At 40.5% G+C, this 17674-nt stretch overlaps 1 pseudogene across 1 annotated transcript in view; it reads right to left on the minus strand.

Moving 5' to 3' along the window:
• Positions 1 to 14040, minus strand: part of LOC144369112 (mitotic checkpoint serine/threonine-protein kinase BUB1-like) — a 79563-nt pseudogene extending 65523 nt beyond the window's left edge. The window contains exons 1-6 of the transcript XR_013428563.1: positions 13961 to 14040; positions 8817 to 8877; positions 7680 to 7804; positions 5509 to 5722; positions 1055 to 1146; positions 709 to 751 (exon numbers count right to left, since the gene is read on the minus strand). The product of XR_013428563.1 is annotated as a mitotic checkpoint serine/threonine-protein kinase BUB1-like (transcript). The remainder of the gene's footprint in view (positions 1 to 708; positions 752 to 1054; positions 1147 to 5508; positions 5723 to 7679; positions 7805 to 8816; positions 8878 to 13960) is intronic.
• Positions 14041 to 17674: the final 3634 nt, after the last annotated feature.

The raw sequence follows: 17674 nt of genomic DNA on the forward strand, positions 1-17674 counted from the left end.
ACGTGGCCATCACTGGATCTGCACTCTCACAAGGACTTGGGGCCCACATAGTGCTGGGCGCAGAGCTTTGTGTTTCTAGATCACTGCTTCAAGTACATTCTGACTGTAATGCTCCTGCTCCACCCCCACCCCAACTGCACTGCCTTTCAGCAGATGATACCACTAGCATCTCCTTGGGAGTTAGAAGAGCAGTAGAAGGTCAGGAAGATGCTAACTGAACCGTTCATGGTGATTACTCACGGGGTGGAGAATTTTCATTTTGTCGTGTCATTTTTTTTAAATGACAGTATTACAGATAGTGTCTTACCTTTCTGGGTTTTTCAGACTTTTCAAATAATAACTAAAATCTAATGCCAGCCTTTGCCAAAATGATAAATAATCTGGACAGGATCAATGAGAAAGATTCCGAGCTCTGAAATCACACCATGAATGAGATGATCTACTCTTCTTGTACAGAAGCCCTAATGAGAAATGCTGGTTGCAGCTCAGGCTTGCTAAGGCAGAAAGAGAAGCCTTCTGCCCTGCACCTTCCACACCTGAGCCTGGGTAGATCTAGGCAGTCTAGAAGAGTCTCCATCCTGGTTTGAATCTGAACTCAACCAGAACTAAAGGTAATAGAACACTTAGGACATCCCAAATGTCTTCATTGCCAAAAATATTATAAGACATCAAATATAAAGTATTATTAATAAGACAGCAGATACCAACCTCCGAGATAGCTTTTTGAACAGCACTGCGGCGAGTATCAGTTCTGGGGAAATGAAAGAGCAGGTAAGTGCAGGCGCAGCCTCTGCCCCTCACCACACGAATCAGAGAACAAGTACAAACACTCAGTAGATTCTGAAGACCAAACAATCTCTAGGCGAGGCCAAGCTAGAACTAAATGCACTAAAAATAATTGCAGAACTAAAGTAGCCATGACCTTTAGGTCAACAATAATATGAAAAGCTCTCTGGGTATAAGTTGACTCCATTTCAAGAAAATCTTGCATTATTTTAATAGTAAAAATAAATAAAAAGTCGGCAGAAGCTGCTCGCTCTCCCGCGCTCTGTACCTCTGATTAGCTTCGGATTCACCCTCCGTCCCCCCGGTGTCCTCCTCACTGCCCTCTTCACTTGTCGCCTGCTCCTCTTCTTTGTCACAGGGCTGGAAAAGTGTTGAAACAGGAAGTGCTTTCCAACTAACACAAAAATCAACCAATAAAAATGCTACGACTTTCAGAAACTTTCAGGCACAGAGGGGAATTTATATGTGACAGGGAAAAAATTTCAACCCATGACTGATAACTTCACTATGTGAAACAATGACAAAGACTAAAGTAAACAGCAAATTCACCAAAATAAATCCCAGGTAGAATTTATTCAAATGAAAAAAATTAAAAGAATTACCTTTGATAGGAGAAAATAAAGGTGGAGTAAAGCCCTTTGCAGTTACGATACCAAAATTTAAAAAATCATAAATGGAAATGCTAGCAGATTTCACTAATAAAAAATACACGCAGCTGAAGGTCAATAAAGAAACCATTAACACCAAGTTCTAAGGGTTAATTTCATAAAAAGCTCTTATAAATCAAGAAAAAGATTTTTTAAAAAAATTCATTTGAAAAATGGTCAAAGAAACTGAACTGGTTATCCACAAAGAAGAAGCGCAAATGGTCGTAAATCAAATGAAAGGATGCTCGGCCTCATTGGGAGTATCACAAGTACAAATAAAAACTATGAGGCTGTTTTGTTGACCACATTGGCAAAGGCTAAGACAGACTGGTACTGGCCAGCCTCGGCAGATGCATGGGGAAATAAGCCCTCTTGACATAGGAGGCCATAATTTTGCCAAGACAAAATTGGCAAAATAAATCAAGATATAAAGGTGTAAACCCTTTGAAGCACTGACAAGCATGTAGGATTTCACCCAAGAAGAACAACCAAGAGTCTACAAAGAGGTACATTCAGACTGATCCAAACAGGCTGCAGGTGGCCACCCTCCACCTCTTCCTCTCTAGCAGAACCACTGACTCATCGGGCCTGCTGAGACTCCATCTGGCCAGCCAGCCTCCCTTGCAGCTAGGTGTGGCCTGGGGACTAAATATGCTGGTCGTCGAGACGTGGCTGAAGTTTTCTAACTTCCAGAAAACTTTTTACCTCCTTAGATAGCAGCTCATATTTCTTGATTCTTTCCTCTTTTTCCTTTTGCTGCTCAGAATCATTAAAGGATTTGGCCACTGACTTAACTAAAGAGGTAACCCAGGAAGAGCTGCCTCACTTGGAGCTATGGAGTTGCAGGTGGGGCCTGAACCAGCACCAGAAAGCCATCTCCACACTCCTTCCATGTGTGGGAGAAGACGCAGCTACCTCAGGTGAGCTGCTTTGGGGAGATTTTTTGGTAACTCATAGAAGCTAATTTTAGGTTCTTTGTGGCATAATTGATGGTGATTATAGGTTGCAAACACCCTGAATAAATGTCACCACGAGCTGGAATGCTTGCTGCCTTCCAAAGGACCACCTAGACCTGTCCTGCATGGTGCATAGCCCTTCGCCACCCGTGGCTACTGAGCTCTTCACATTAGCACAGGTTGAGATGTGCTGTCCACGTAAACACACACTGGATTTTGAACCTAATATAAAACAAGTAACTCAATGTCCAAATATAGATCATGTGTTGAAACGATATTTTTGATATATTAGACAATATAAAATATTAAAAATAATTCCCCCTATTTGTTTACTTCTTAATGAGTGTAATGAAAATATATATTTGTGTCTTTTGCTGGCAAAGAATTCCTAAAACTCTTGGAATCTCCTGAATTCTTATCCATAAGAAGTTTTCTTATTCCTAAGAAGTTCAACCATTCTAGTGTGCAGGCTAGTGAGGTGCCTCTAGAGGACCCCTAGACAGCTTCAGGAAGGGATTAGAGGTTGGAACCTTCAGCTCTTCTTTCCAAACTTTAGGGAGGATGGAGGAGCTAGAGATTAAATTCATCACCAATGGTCAGTGATTTAGTTAATGAGAATAAACAAACTTCCATAGAAACCCCCGGGAGGCTGAGGCTTCGGTATCTTCCAGGTGGGTGAATACACAAAGGCTTTGGGGAACAGCACGCTTAGGTCCTGCATGCCCCACCTCAACATCTTGCCCTGTGCGTCTTCTTCACTGGTGTTCCTGAGTTGCATCCTTTATAATAAACTGGTACATCCAAGTATAGTTGTCCCGCAGTATCCTCAGGGGATTGGTCCCAGGAATCCCCATGGATACTAAACCTAAGGATGCTCTAGTCACTTATATAAAATGATACAGTATTTGCATATGACCTGTATACATCTTCCCACATACCTTAAATCATATACAAAATACTTATGATCTCTAACACAATGTAAATGCCAAATAAATGATTATTGTATTGTATAGTTTAGAAAATAATGACAAGAAAAAGAAATGTACATGTTCAATATAGACGCAACTGTTTTAAGATATTTTTGCTCTGTATCCTCAGATACAGAGGACAGACAGGAAAGTGTTCTCCCAAGTTCTGTGAGTCACCCTAGGGAATCATGAGACCCCTGCAGAAGGAGATGAGACTTCTGAATTTTTGGCCAATCAGTCAGAAGTACAAGTGGCTGCTGGGACATGTGACTGGCATCTGAACATAGGGCAGTCTAGTGGAACTGTGCCCTTACTGTGTGACACCTGTGCTAAATCCAGGAGTTAAGGCCAGAATCCAACTGAGTTGCTGGACACTGGCTGGTGCTATGGAGCTGATATGGAAAATGACACCCGTGGTGTCAGAGAATAACCCCGCCCCTCCGTCAGGAACTCAATTACAAGAAGAATTTCTCCTTTCTTAACGCAAAACAAAGTACAAATTTAAAAATAAAAATAAAGCTCACTAGTCATGAGTAGCATTTCATTACTAATGCTTTAAAATATACACTGAAAAAAGGAAATATTTCCTTAATTCAATATTTATCCTAACTTTTATCAAATGCTTCCCTACTGCCATACCCCAATACCTTTGTGACTATAAATGAATCATTCCTTTGGGTTGCTCAACACACATTCAAATTCTACATGCAAATGGGGACCATTTACACAAGCATTTATGAGGACCCGTACTTATTCTAGCAATTTGATTATTGCAGAAAATATTTTTGAATTTGTAAGTCTCTCTTTGGAAAATTTCTTCCAGGAGTATCATATAAATCCCTGAAGAAAAATGATTCTATTAAGTTAAGCCCTATTTTGAAACAAAAATAGTTTACCCAATGTTCCTATCTACCTAATCCATGTTTTCAACAATACTTGTCCATTGAAAACAATACTTGTTCATGTACGAAATATAATCCATCCTTGAAAAACAGTAATTTCCACTACTGAAGACATGTAAAAGCAAAGACTTTCTTAGAATATACATTATTATTTAGTATTGGTGGCATTTTTCCAGGAAAAGTTAAAAAAAAAACCTATGAATTAAAATGTATTAGCTGAGTGCAGTAGCACATGCCTGTAATTTCAGAGACTTGGGAGTCTGAGGCAAGAGGACTACAAGTTTGGGGCCAGCCTCAGCAACTTGGCAAGGTTCTAAGCAACTTAGCAAGGGGTCCTGTCTCAAAGTAAAAATAAAAAGGGGTGGGGACGTAGCTCAGTGGTAAAGCACTCCCAAATTCAATCCCTGGTACCAAACCAAACAAAAAACAATAAAGATATTACTTGTACAATATTCTTGCATATTTTACTATTAATGAGTGTCACACTTTGAAGTTAAACAAAAGATCAAGATTTATATATTCAATAAAAATTTCTGGGGCTGGGGATGTGGCTCAAGCGGTAGCGCGCTCGCCTGGCGTGCGTGCGGCCCGGGTTCGATCCTCAGCACCACATACCAACAAAGATGTTGTGTCCGCCGAGAACTAAAAAGAATAAATGTTAAAAATTCTATCTCTCTCTCTCTCTCTCTCCTCTCTCACTCTAAAATTTAAAAAATAAATAAATAAATAAATAAATATTAAAAAAAAAAAAAATTTCTTTGAATCATTTCACTAGCAGAAAACTGTCTCAAATCCTTTACAAACCACACCTGCATGGCTGAGGCTGTAGGTCAGGGGTAGATCACCTGCCCAGCTAGGCCAGGTCTGATCCCTGCTCTGCATAAACAAACAAGACCCCACAACTTCATTTTTCTATCCCACCTGCCACTTATGTATGCACAGGCCTAGAATGGACGTGCGCCCCTTCAAGTCTAAGCCAACAGGAAGAAGTGTGATAGTGCTCCCCCTACCTCAGCTAGAACACTGCCTAACTCACCTGAATAACTCGGTACATATGACATTCAGAAACTAATTATAAAATTTTACCCCTTGTTAAGATTTATCAACACTAAAGCCACATCTTTAGAACAGGTAACTTTAATAATAGACTCTCACATAACTACTGCTTGTAAATCATAATCCCTTATTTAAACAGACTGAGCCTTTAGAAACATTCTCCTTACACTAGGTCCCCGTCTTCTCTACTTACCTTAAATGTAAGGTCCCCAACTTGCTGAGCAGTAAAATCTCCAAGAGCAATATATTTTCTACTTGTTTGTTTAGGACATTCATTTTCTTGTTCCTCTTCCTCTTCTGATTCTTCTTCCTCTCCACCACTTTCTTCCATTTCGTCATCATTTTCACCTTCTTCATCTTCCTCAGAAGAATCCTCATCTTCCTCTTTGTCAGTAAGTACATCAGTTCTACAAAAAGCATTTGTATGAGGAGATCTCTTGGAAAAACATGCGAATACAAACCCAGTTGGAGCAGAACCTCTGTACCTTGAAGAACTGTTCCATTTTTGGAGCTGGCCAAAAAAAAAAAGCAATGAAAGGAAAGTACAACTAATGGTTCCCACAACCGTGCTGAGCACACGTGACCTGAAGGACTGAGGGTGGACAAGGAGCCGGTTCATATGAGCGAGGCCTGTGCTACAAGAGCACTCCACCCCCGGCCTGGGTCCCCCATTCAGGACACGCTGCTTGAGCGCTCTCACACAGTGCTTGAAACACAAGTGGGGGTTTTGATTCTGGCTCTCTCTCTTCCGTGGGTGACCTTCTTGTAAGCTCTCCCTTTCTCATAAATAAAGTTGAGATAACAACAGAACCTGACTCCTAAGGCTGTCATGAGGATGAGGTGAGTGACAATCCGTAAAGTGTTTAGAACAATGTCTGCCTGCAGTGAGCTTCCCATCAGAGCCAGTTAGGATGAGGGCTGAGGCAGTGGCTCAGTGGTAGAGCTCTTGAATGTATACTGGAGTATCTGGATATACCTAGAGCCATTTATCTTCATCACTATTGTATTTCTTTCCTCTTAATCAGTGTTGCTAAGAATTTATCAATTTGATTAATATTTACAGAAAAGTCAATGTTTGGCTTTGCTGAATGCACCACTGTTTATCTGTTGATGTCACTGTTTTCTGTTCCCATTGTATTTTTTCCTTTCCCTTGGGTTTACCTTGTTCTTTTTTCTGGCTTCTTAAGTTAACAGCTTCAATAATTGATTTTTGGTATCTTTTAAAATTATTCATTGAAGCCATGAATTCCTTTCTAAGCACTGCCTTGGCTGCAACCCATGAGTCATACATCCTTTTTAAAATATTTTTTTAGTTGTAGTTGGACATAATAAATAAAGGTATTATGTGGTGCTGAGGCTCAAACCCAGCGTCTCATATGTGCTAGGCAAGCACTCTATCGCTGAGCCACAACCCAGCCCCAGAGTCATACATTTTTATCATTTGAAATATTTTCCAATTTCCAGTGCAATACTTTCTTGAATTAATGCATCATACAGATAAAGTATGTAACATAATTTGCAGACTTTTAATGATATCTAGTTATTTTTCTGTCACTGAGCTTTAATAAAATTCTAAGAGATCAAAAAATATATACAATTTCAATTCTTTGAAATTTATTGAAAATTGCTCTCTGGTCCTATATGGCTCATTTTGACTAATGTTATATGTTCATTTGAAAAGAATGCATATTATTTATTTGCACAGATTTTTATAGTTGTTTGTGGTGGAAAAGTTAAGTAAAATATCAGCTATTCTGACATTCTTAATGCTAGAATTCAGTGAAAATTCTAGAATCTTCGAGTCAATATTCTTACCATTTTTCCCACAGTGTAAAAAGCTGGGGAAGAGCATTTGAAGGGTCTAAATAATTGATATTTTATTGCTCCCTACAAATTGGGTTTGTTTATACCTACAAGTCTTTTGTAATTTGTAAGAGAGATTATTAACATTCTCTCCAGCAGAAAAACAATTATGTGTCTACTTCAAATTTTTAAAAAACATTTATAAGAAAGGGGACCCTGTCAGTAGACACTGCAAGTCATTTTCCTTACCCATCAACACTGACACTCAGGGCGTCATCCTAGCTATTTAACACTTGTTTACGTAGCTTCTCGCACCTCTGTTTTGCTTTCCCAACTACATCTTGAGTAATCTGAGGGCAAAGACTAGGACGTGCACATCTTTACATCTCTCTTGGGATTTGACGTGTCCTATCATGCACAATAACTACTCATTATTCAGACCATTGTGGTCATTTCCTCATATCTATGCTGTTATAGCATATATTTATTTCAGAATCAAATGTAAAAATGATAGCAATATAATATCTGAAAGAAAGGAATGAAGGCAAGAAGATAGCATACTCAGTTCTATGTTCTCTGCTTGTGGTCACAGCAAGCGCCTGCAGCTGTTGAGTGAGCTTGTCCAGAAAATTCTGCTCCTCCTCCTTTCTCTGATTATAGTTCCTGACGGGTGCAGACTCATCCGCCTAGGAGAGAATATTTCATTGAAAAATGATTTTTAGTTTCCTAATTACATTCATCTTAAAAAAATAACAATAAAAACCACAGTAAGTGCTGTAGGACAAAATAAAGACTAGTGTGAGATTATACTTACCTTAGGGAAATACATCAAGAGTTACAAGAAATGTAGTGAAGTAATTGAGTTGGAATGCAAGCCAAATGAAAACACAAAACCACATGGTTTTGTTTTCGTTTTGTTTTTTGCTGAGCACTGCAGACACTCTAGAGTCAAGTAGGGGACAGGGTCTGACAGGATATTGGCTCCAGAGTCAGAAAGGAGAGGGCTGGTCCCAGGTTCTGCCGCTTACTGACAGAGACATTGTTTCTTCACCTTTGAAGGCTGTTTTCCCATCTGTGAAATGGGTTAACTAGGTTTTCAAACTCGGGGCGAGCCTGCCTCCTGCGTTGAAAAGTTCTGTGTCACTGCAGAAATGCAGAGGAGACACTCAGATGCAGTAACAAGGATTCAGACACAGGCAGGGGACACTTTCAGGTGACTTCCACTTGCTCCATGAGCCTCTAGCCCTAGACACGTAGATGAAACTCAGGCCCATAGAAAAAAAAAAAAAAAACTCCTGAAGGGATGGCCAAGGGTAAAGCTGGCTCCTCCAATCTGGCAGTCATTGCTGTAAGAGCCACCACCGAGACGAGACTTCCTTCCACTCACCGAGGGCTAGACTCTACCCACAGTGGGATTAAAATCAAAATGGCTCCAAAATGCAACTCATCTAAATTATACAATGCACACATTTGAAAGGCAGTGTCTGGTTTCTGGGTCCTTAATGCTGAAGACCTCAGCAGGGCTGGAGGTTCTCTTCTGCTCTGAAGCACACCTGGGAGACCATGCCCCCACTCAGCACCTCTGGGTTGGGCTTTATTTCTAATGCAACCCAGGAACTTACCGACTCCAATTCATTCTTCTTCATGAAAATATTTATATAAAAAGTTTTTTTCTAATATGATTCACATAATACTTACTTTTCTTAGCTTTTGAAGAACATTTTTATTCTCATCTATTGCCTATTTTAACTGGATACATCTAAATTTAAAAAAAAAAAGAAAATATAATGATTTTTCTGTTGTCACAATTAGAAAGCTATTTAAAAAAATCATTCAATCACTAAGCAGGCAAGGCCATTGGCTACTGTTAAAAATAATGTTTAAAAATCCACATGTAAAAACCTTTGTACCCATTGCTTTAGATGATCCAAGGGGCGCTCCAAGGCCCTGGGCAGGAAAACCAGGCTCAGAAATGTCAGGGACCTGGGGCCTCAGTCTCCTGAGTCTAAAATGAGGAGGGGCTCTGGGTTCTAAGACGCCTCCCCAGCTCTACAGTTGCCAAGGCCAAGGAACTGGACATGAGACACAACTGACCCCCACCACAGCTGTGTAAGTCTCCCAACAAGCCCGACTCCAGGCAGAGAAAATAAGGTTCTAAAAAGAACCACAGTGGGTCCCTGGGAGGGCAGCAGGGAGGGCAGGTGGGCACCCGGACTCCGAGTGGGCACTCGGACTAGTGGCAGTGGCAGTGGCTGCCTCTTCCTGCCACTGCCACTACACACCCCTTTTGAACAGGCTCTCGGGACAGGTGCAATGCTTTGGGCTACAGAGACAGCTCATATATCTCAGTTGAAGTCTCAGACACCCAGAGAAGAGATACAAAAAATGACCAAAAATGGGGTACAACTGATGATAGGGGAGTTTTCCTTCTTTTTCTTGATACTAAGGATTGAATCCAGGAACACTGAACCACAGAGCCACATCCCCAGCCCTTTTCTGCATTTTATTTAGAGACAGGGTGTCCCTGAGTTGCTTGGAGACTCACTAAGTTGCTCAGGCTGCCTCTGAACTCATGATCCTCCTGCCTCAGCCTCCTAAGCCACTGAGATCACAGGTGTGTGCCGTGGCACCCAGAGGAGTTTTCAAACATCAAATCTTTTTGTACTATTCGGAGCCCTGGCTTTTCTCTCACTCTCTGAAAAGTGACTTCTGTGTTACTGGAGCTGTTTTTCTCTTACAGATGTGAATGAAATGACATAAAAGGGAAAAGGGGTAGGAGTCAAAAGTCCTTTGTGAAATGGGCAGAAAAAGAGAAATGGCAACATGAAACTGGTTGACCCTGCCAGGTGCCTGCCCCAAACCCTCCTCTGGCTTCCTCTATCCTGTGACCTGCCCTCTGTTCTCAGCCTCCACTGCAGGTGGTGGGGGGACACCTGGGCTGGCCAACAGAACATAAAAGAGCATGCTCAGGATGCCCCCTGCCCCCAGCCTCTACAGCAAGGCATTAAGAAACCCCCTCCCCTTCCTGCTCTTAAATACTGCCCCCTAAGGACTTTGCAATTCTGAGGACAGACATCATCAACAAGCTGAGGCTGGCAGAAGAGACAGAACGTCACCAACCGCTGGTCTTGGGACATCAGGAGCCACTGACCCACCTGGGAGAATCCAGCAGCAGAGTTTTGTCAGATGAGACTTAGTAAAGCTGCTTATTTTGACAGATGGCCTGTTGAATGAAAGAACTCAGAAATCTCACTTGAGAGCCAGAGTGCAAAATTATTTTTTTATAATACACAATCCAAGAAAATATCTGCTTCATATCTATAAAATTATCAAATCCTCAAACAGCCCAGATTCTTAAGATTCCTGGTTCAGGATAAAAACTAAGCACACACCCATCTTCGCTGCCTCCTGAAACCGAACAAAAAATGACTAAAGTGTTTTCGAAGGTAATAACCCCAAACAGCAAAGAATGGGAAAGGATCATGGGCCAGCAAGAGAGGGCAACAAATTTCTGCTTCATGGAAAAAACAGAAGCATGTTCGTTTATCAAGTGACACTCTTATCAAGTGTCACACAGGCACAAGGGACACCCGGCAGAACACTCCAGGATCATGAAGGTCTGTCTAGGATGCACATGGGTGCACGTTTAGGGAAATCAATCTTAAAGCCATCAGGGGTCTTTGTATTACTCGGGGAAAGAGCAAAGATTCTCATTAAGTTTACATTTAGTTAAGGCTCTTTTGTAATAAAGGTAGCAACTTTTAAAGTTTATTTACAGAAATCCTCAGCCTGTTAGCTCTCTTCTCTTATCTCACCTTCTGTTTTCCCACTGAACCAGAAGATTCTTCTTAAAATATAATAATAATAATAATAATAATAATAATAATAATAAATGATTTGGGGAGAATCATAATTACAAAAGAACTTTCCAGCACACCTATTCCTGCACTGAAGGCTCCTCAGACTAAAGGCTGGTTCCTGACCCCATGATGAGCCCTGTCCACCTGCAAAGAACTTAATTTGCATTCAGCATATGGTGCTAACAGGAAAGACACCAAGATATGCCACAGTGAAAGAACCCGAGAAAGGGCTCTAGAATAATCAACCCAGGCTCACATTCTCAAATAAAAATGAATAGTAAAGGGCCACCAGACTAAATAAAGAAAACCAGCAACATAAGGATAAAATGTAAAATTAATAAATAAATAAATAGGAATCCGAGCAACAAGGAAGCAAAGACAATTCAAAGAACAGAAGAAAACTTAAAAACAAACCTAAGCATGGAAGGAGAAAATCTGAAAGCAGGAATATGATAGTATAAAAAAAAAGACTGAAAACAAGAAAAAACACTAGTAAATGAACAACATGATCAGTAAAATAAAACATTCATAGAAGTTATAAAAATTTTTGTTAGTGTTATATTTGGAATGTCTGATGGACTTAATTGTGGCTGCTACACAAAATACTGTCAGTATTTGTTACCCAATCCTCAATTACAATTCCATTTAGGAGGGAAAAAAAAAAGTCAAGAGAAACTCCCAGGCATAAGAAAAAGACAAGCAACAAAAGTATTCATGAGAGGTTTAGAAACCTAGACAATCTATCCAAGATATTCAATACCCGACTCAAAGATGTTTCAGAAAAAATAAATAAATGGAAGTAAAGAAGTGATCTTTAGTAAAATAAAATTTCCCAGAGCTCATGAGAAATATATGAGTTTTCAAAGTGAAACTATCCACTTGGTGCTAAACAGATAAAAACAATGCCAAAATATATTCTGCTAAAATTTCAAAACACCAAGGCTGAAAAGTCAACAGGCTAATTATTAAGGAACGATAATTGGACTTACCAGCATCACTGCATGCAAAGAAAACTCAACAATGCCTTCAAAAGTTTTAGTAACAATTATTTTAAATTCTATAACCAGCTAACTATTAATCAAACATAAGGGCAAAATGACATTTTCAGACTTGCAAACATCAGTGTGAATTTTTAAGGGACTGTGAAGGGATCATTTTATTCACAAGCTAACTATGGCTTAAAAATACTTATTATTGCCAGGCGGAGTGTCACACATCTACAATCCCAGCAACTCTAGAGGCTGAGGAGGAGGATTGAAAGTCTGAGGCCAGCCAGGGCAACTTAACAAGACCTTGTCACAGAAGAAAAAAATAAAAAAGGACGAGGGATGTAACCATGTGGCAAAGGGGCCTGGGTTCAATCTCTTCTCCCCATAAACACTTAATATTTTTTATTTTGAGAGAGAGAGAGAGAGAGAGAGAGAGAGAGAGAGAGAGAGAGAGAGAGAATGAATTTTTAATATTTATTTTTTAGTTTTTGGTGGACACAACATCTTTATTTTATTTTTATGTGGTGTTGAGGATCCAACCCAGCGCACCAGGCATGCCAGGCGAGCATGCTACTGCTTGAGCCACATCCCCAGCCCCAACGCTTAATATTTTTTAAAAGAAAATTCAAAACTTAGCTTTCCCCAGGGCTTCAAATATAGTCTGTATATATTATTTTGTTTTTAAATCTAGCAAAGCAAGCACGATTACCTTTATTATTTTCTTCACTATTATTAATTAACTTAATTTGAAATAATTCCTTAAACAATCAATCCTGCCAATAATGGTAAATTAAATTCCATTTGACATTTTAAAAATTATTTATATTTTACTTTGCCTTTAGACACTTTGAATTGCTGGCTTAAGTAAAACTTTTCCAAATGCTTCTAATAAATAATTTAAGTTAATAGAATGAATCTCATGCTCTTTTCTTTTCTTCCCCATGGTCTTATTACTTAAGTATTTACTATTTATCTCCTGGTGCCCCTTCTCATGTTCTTCTGAATGCTATAAACTCTTTAAATACCCTCAAATATGCAGATTTACTTAATGATGTTCTGAACTTAATGCAAAAGTGTTAACAGTCTAGTTCAGTTTAGTTCGTTATGTCTATTTAATGTTAAAATTTCCCAGGGATTAAAACCAGAAACTACTTACTCATATAGAGAACACAGTATCTTTTCAAGAAAATTAAAGGTCATTATCCCAAGCAAAGACAAATTGCTTCTAGCAAGATTTCTGATCATTTCTGGGCTACATGAGCCAAGGGTCTAGGGTAATTCTGCGTGAGCCACCACAGTGCATTCTGAGCAGATTTTAGTTGCTGCACAATAGCAACAAGCCCACAACCACTAGGTGTAGCTAGTTCCTTCTAGACCTTCATGACATCACCCTGCAATCCTTCCATTTGGTTGTAATGGACTAAACCCTGCACCTCTGAGGTTCTCAAGTGCTCTCCCTTGCTTCAGGAATTCTGTATTTCTTAGCCACCTTAAAACATTTTCATAGGCTCCCAACTTTAGTGTCTTAAAGCCAAGTAATGCTAGATGCATTAACTAACTGCTGTGAGCCTTGATTTTCTTATTTATGTTAATAAGTACCTTATGGTATTATTGAAAAAAATTTAAGAAAAAGTTTGAGGAGTACAGACTATAATGCCCGGCACATACAGGATATAAAATAAATGAAGGGTACTTCTTTTTAATATTTACTATTCTTTATTTGATCTTATCATTTCAAATTAAGACCAGGTAGATTTAGATAATGATAGGAAATATTTAAAAGTACATTTTAGAAAATCTTATTCACTGTTACCTCAATATTATCTACCATTATTATTTTGTCTTTCGGGTGAAACAGAGATAAATAAAAAGAAAAAGCAAGAAAGGAAGGGAAAGAGGGCAAGAAAGTCTCAAACAACTTCTGTGCCTTAAATCCAACTCATTGAGATATAAGCTTAGTCCCAAGAAAACCCAATAATTGAGCATACTTTACCTTTGGTAAATATCTCGACTTTTATTAGGTTCTAGAGCTTCTTTCAATCAGCTCTCAGAAAGCAGACTATCAACCTACGGCAAACGGAGACAGTTTAAAACATCATATTAAGTTATGATTCTTACATTTCAGTTATGTCTATTTACTTTTCTCCCCTTATGAAATAAACATAATAAATAATACAATAAAGTCAAAAGAATTTTATAGCAATACCTATATGCCACTACCTCGATTCTACTGTTCACATTTTACCCTACTTATTTAGTCTATCTATCCATCAACCCACTTTATTTTTATGCATTTTGAAGTCAACCGCAGTCACCAATACACTGCCCCCTAAATAATGTGCTATAGGGACCACTAAGAGAGCTGAATATTTGATGTAAAACATACAAAGACATGCACAAACCTAAAAGGTATATCTGCTGCATTTTGACAAACATGTGTGTTTATAACTGAAACCTCATAGAAGAACTCCAATGTCCTTTCTAGTAAATTCCATCCCATTCCTCCTGAGACAAACTTGTGTTGATTTTTGTCCACCCTAAATTTTGCCTGCTCTTGAACTTTTACATAAATGAACTTGTACAGTATGAACTCTTGTCTACATGAACCATGTAATGTTATGCTTCCACACTGTTGTATCATAAGTTTATTCCTTATTACCAAATAGTATTCATTGCATCGAATGTTACATGACTTTGTCCTGACTTCCTGTGTTACTAAAGACTACTTGCATCTTTGTCAATGTACCCCTCCAAAAAGGCACATCTTTCTTTGGTTTCTTTTCTGCAGATTATGTGCAAAAGATAAAGTAGATAAAAAAGTAAATTCCACTAGCTTCTTCTCTGTCCTTATTATTTGGCATCCACCTGAGTTATTTACAAAATTCATACACTCAGTGACCCAAATAGAAAGGTGATTCCTTGTCCCATGGATATCATGCTGGAAATTTATTCCACTTTCTTTTTTTTTTTTTTTTTTAAGAGAGAGAGAGAAAAAAAATTTTAATATTTATTTTTTACTTTTCGGTGCACACAACATCTTTATTTTATTTTTATGTGGTGCTGAGGATCGAACCCAGCGCCCCCAGGGCATGCCAGGTGAGCACATTAGCGCTTGAGCCACATCCCCAGCCCCGTCCATCCACTTTCTTTTCAGGTCTCTTTTGTGGATACAAGAAAGAATGAGCTAATACTATTAAAACGTCCTTTCCAGATATTCAAGGTATCAAGTGGTTCCTGAATCAATTTGTCCCCAAGTTGAATAATTTTGTAATCATCTTTTATTTTTGCTTTACTAACTGCTTTTATAGTTTACTTTTGAAAAATTTCCTGGTTCTCTAAATGTCCTACTAAATTTAAAATTAAGTGCAGAACCACAGTAAGTTACCGGTAAGTAAGTCAATACTCCATCAAGTTTTATTTTTCATTTCTACCAGGAGACAATTTTGCTTTTGCTGTACCACTGTGATTCCAATACAAAGTCACTTAAATATTTATGTGCCAAATTCTTTGGTACATTTTAAAATTTATTTTTTTAAATTCTTTTTAGGTACCAGGGATTGAACTCAGGGGCACATGACCCCAGCCCTATTTTGTATTTTATTTAGAGACAGTCTCACTGAGTTGTATAGCACCTCATTTTTGCTGAGGCTGGCTTTGAATTCACCATCCTCCTGCCTCAGCCTCCAGAGCTGCTGGGATTACAGGCCTGCATCACTGTGCCTGGCTTATTTTTAACTGATATAAAATAATTTTATTTAGAGTAAAAATCTTGGCAATAGATCCTTTTTACAAAATAAAATTAGCAAACTGATAAAGAATCTAAAAAAAAATGAACCTATTAATTGCTATTTACTTTTTTTTTCTCGCAAGGTAATAGACCTGGGATGAAATGTCACACACCTATAATCCAAGCTACTATGGAGGCTAAGGCAGGAGGATCACAAGTTCAAGGCCAGCCTGGACAATTTAGCCAGACTCTGTGTCACAATAAAAAATAAAAAGGGCTAGGGATGTGGCTCACTGGTGGAGCACTTACATGCCTAGCATGCACAAGGCCCCAGACTTATCCCCAGTGCCACAAAAACAAATAAATAATAAAAGAGCTGGGATGTGGCTCAGTGATAGGGCACACCTGGGTTCAATCTCAGTACTGGAAAAAAAAAAAGGCATAGGCATTCGGTGTACTTAAAAATGAGAAAAAACACTACTCCCAGCATTCCACCACAGAGATACCATTTCAGCATGTTTTCTTTTATATCTTTTTCATGTACTATATATAGAAAAACGTCATTAAGATACCTTTTATTCCGTTTTGTTTTTGTTAACTTGCCATTTGATCACAAATATTTTCCCTAACACATTAACATTTAACAAAAGTTTAGTAATAGTATTATTATATCCCATCAAAAGTTATTCATTCCCCTATTACTTCTCATTAAAGTGTATCATTTTTTCTATTAAGCAACAATGAGACCAGTACTTTTACTATCTATCAATCTCTGTCCCAACGTTTCATTATTACATAGGGCAGGTTTCTGGAACTCCACTACCCAGCCTGGGCGCATGCACATGGGCTACACCTCCTCACAGTGCTTTCCAGAAAGCTGAACCTGACACCCTGGAGCAGCGAGTCTAGGTGCCAGGCCAGCCACGCCTCCCCCAAGACTGAGAGTGGCCATTTTCACAGTCTTTGGGAGAGTTCATCTCCTTTGCCACTGGTTTATCTTTGAAGTTAACTTTCATGCTGACATCACTTGTGTGTCCTCTAGTTAACGTCCCTGCTCGCCCTCCAGGTCCTGCAGTCCTGACACAGTAGGACTCTTCCTGAGGCTTGGGCCCCAAGAGCGGTGGCTCCAGGGACAGGGACCCCGGAAAGCGCGGAGCGGGCGCGGGTAGGGCAGCTCCAGCGCAGCCCTGGGCTGCAGACCCTGCGGCTGGGGGCCGTCAGGGCGGGGGACACGGTCTCTCGTGGACGGTCGGGAGGTTCCGTGGCTGGCCCGGCCGGGCGCAGCGCGGGCTGGAGCGGAGTTTCGCGCGGGGTTTAGCGCGGGCTGGAGCGGGGTTTGGCGCGGGGAGGTCGCGGGGTGCAGAGCGTTTGGGTCGGACGCCGGCTCCCAGGGAGTGGGGTCGCTGGGAGGAAAGCCCCGCGGCGCCCCGCGCCCCCTCGCCCACCCCGCGGTGCGCCCGGCCCCACCGTACCTGCTGCTTCAGGCCAGGTCCAGCTTCTTCTGCGTCGTCGCCAGCTTGTCCTGAAGCCTCTGCTTCCTCCAGTCCAGGTTGCGCCTCCTTAGCCGGTTCGCCTGCCAGCCGAGGAGCACTCCGGAGGCGAAAGCCACCAGCACCGACACCTGCAGCGTCCTCTCCGACACGTCCGTCCGCCATCGCGGCCGCCCGGCGTGCACCGCGGCCTACGGCGCTGCGCGAGGGTCAAGCAACGCCGCGTTCACAGCGGGCACCGGGCGAAGAGCCGGCGGAGCAGCGGCTTGGGCGGGGCGTCCTGCTGGGTGTGTCAGCAACAGGTCAGCCTTCTCCAGAGACCTTCCCAGTGCTTGGAGAGCCCGTCCGCACCCCTCTGAGCCCTCCACAGTGTCCCATCTATCATTAATCAGATGTTTCCTTGCACTATTAGCTGACATTGGTGTCTTGCCAAGTGTAAGCTCAGCACCTCTTTATTTTTGCTCAGCAATAGAATTTGAACCACGTGTGC

This window comes from Ictidomys tridecemlineatus, chromosome 12 (genome assembly GCF_052094955.1).
Source record: "Ictidomys tridecemlineatus isolate mIctTri1 chromosome 12, mIctTri1.hap1, whole genome shotgun sequence".
In the NCBI taxonomy this organism is placed as follows: Eukaryota; Metazoa; Chordata; class Mammalia; order Rodentia; family Sciuridae; genus Ictidomys; species Ictidomys tridecemlineatus.